This window comes from Kogia breviceps, chromosome X, assembly GCF_026419965.1.
Source record: "Kogia breviceps isolate mKogBre1 chromosome X, mKogBre1 haplotype 1, whole genome shotgun sequence".
NCBI lineage: Eukaryota > Metazoa > Chordata > Mammalia > Artiodactyla > Physeteridae > Kogia > Kogia breviceps.
In genome coordinates this window covers 125685395-125687772 of record NC_081330.1, presented here as the reverse complement: position 1 = coordinate 125687772, position 2378 = coordinate 125685395, and the positions used below count along the sequence as shown (strand labels likewise).

The 2378-nt window shown below is 38.1% G+C and overlaps 1 non-coding gene across 1 annotated transcript; it reads right to left on the bottom strand.

Moving 5' to 3' along the window:
* Positions 1–1800: 1800 nt before the first annotated feature.
* On the bottom strand, positions 1801–1903 carry LOC131749127 (U6 spliceosomal RNA). Its single transcript, XR_009333234.1, has one exon. It is a non-coding gene; the product is annotated as a U6 spliceosomal RNA (small nuclear RNA).
* Positions 1904–2378: the final 475 nt, after the last annotated feature.

Below are 2378 nucleotides of genomic sequence, written 5' to 3'. Positions count from 1 at the left end.
AAGTGATATCAGACAGTATTTGTCTTTCTCTTTCTGACTTATTTCACTTAGTATAATACCATCCAAGTCCATCTGTGTCATTGCATATGGCAAAATTTCATTCATTTTTGTGGCGTAGTAGTATTCCATGGTGTATATGTATCTCCACATCTTCTTTATTCATTCATGTGTTGGTGCATGCTTAGGTTGCTTCCATATCTTGGCTATTGTAAATAATGCTGCTTTGAACATTGGGGTCCATGTATCTTTTCAAATTAATGTTTTCATTTTCTTTGGATATATATTCAGCAGTGGAATTGCTGAATCATGTGGTAGTTCTATTTTCAGTCTTTTGAGGAACCTCCATACTGTTTTCCACAGTGGCTGCACCAATTTACATCCCACCAACTTCTTTTAAATGAGTGATTATGAAGCTGGGTCTCCTTCATTCTGTTCATGTGAAGTGGATTTATTGAACTTTTACAATATATCTTTTCTTTTTCTTTTCTTTTTTTTTTTTTTTTTGCGGTACGCGGGCCTCTCACTGTGGCCTCTCCCGTTGCGGAGCACAGGCTCCGGATGCGCAGGCTCAGCGGCCATGGCTCACGGGCCCAGCCGCTCCGCGGCACGTGGGATCTTCCCGGACCGGGGCACGAACCCGTGTCCCCTGCATCGGCAGGCGGACTCTCAACAACTGCGCCACCGGGGAAGCCCTATCTATTCTTATTTAATTTGATTTTGTTTGTTTCAGCACTTTGTTCCAGTTTACTGAGAGATACTTTTTAATCTTCACTCTATTATGTAATATTCTGCCCCTCCTATGCTTGAGTAACTAACATATTGAATGAGGAGTCAGTGTCTTCAGTGATGTTGGTAACGTTGTGGTTCTGTGGCAAGCCACTGGAATCTCCCCTCCATCTTGATCAAAATCCATTAATCAAATACTTTGTGTAGTGTATATTTGACAGAACTATTAGAATCAAATTCTAAGCCAAAAGAAGCTGAGGGAGTTGGGGACAGAACAGAAAGGGGAACTCTTTGAGGTGTGAAGACTTTAAATGCTTCTGAATCATCCAGAGAGTAGCTACCACCTAATCTACTAAAGTGAAGGATTGCCTTCTAATTGATATGCACATATATGAATGAGTAAATTGATCTGTGATTCCGTTATATGTCATAGCAGCAATGGAATCATAACCTGTAAAACTTGATATCATCTCTCTCTGTCTCTCTCTCTGTCTCATTAATTTTGAGGATGCAGAGAATGTTGGAATGGAAGGGATCATAGAGGTATGGACAAATCTCTTATTGTTCAGACCTGCATTTTCAGGTCTGATAAAAAGAACAGTGAAAGCTTACCAACCAAGTTTCTAGCCTGGTAGGTGAACCTCAATTTCCATTCATGAAAGGTTTCATCTAGAACTATGCAATGTATATTTTTGACGGCTTTAATGAGATAGAAATTATATATATATACCATAAAATTGACCCATTTAAAGTGTACAATTCAGTGGTTTTTAGTTTGTTTACAGAATTGTGCAACCGTCACCATGCCCTAATTTTAGAACATTTTCATCACCCCCAGAAGAAACTCAATACTTACTAGCAGTTACTCCCCAAACCCAACACTCACATACACCCCCGGCCCTAGCTAATCTACGTTCTATCTCTATCATTTGCCTGTTCTGGACATTTTATAAAATGGAATAATGCAGTATGTGGTCTTTTTAAAATTAAATACATTTGATGTGTAACATTGTGTAAATTTAAGGTGTTATTTTGATACATTTATATATTACAATATTATTGCCATTGTCCCGAAAAAATATGGAATGCTTCGTGAATTTGCGTGTCATCCTTGCACAGGGACCATGCTAATCTTCTCTGTATTGTTTCAAATTTTATTAATAGTATGTGTGCTGCTGAAGTGAGCACAGTATGTGGTCTTTTGTGTCTGGCTTCTTTCATACAGCATGTTTTCAAGGTTTATACACACTGTAGCATGTATCAGTACTTCTTTTTATTGCTGAATAGTATTCCATTGCATGAAAAAAATACCACAGTGTGTTTATCCGTTCACCAGTTAATGAACATTTCGGTTGTGTTCACTTTTTGGCTATTATGAATAATGCTGTTATTGGGCTACAAGTCTTTGTGTGAGCATACGTTTTCATTCTTCTTGGGTAGATACCTGAGAGTAGAATTGCCGGGTCTTATGATAAATTATGTTAAACTTTAAAGAAATTGACAACCTATTTTCCAAGGTAGCTGCACCATTTTACCATCTCACCAGCGAGGTAGGACAGTTGCAATTTCTCTACATCTTGTCCAACATTTGTTCTTGTCTACACCGAGGTACTATTTTCATTGACACTAGAATGACATTTATTTGAGGACTG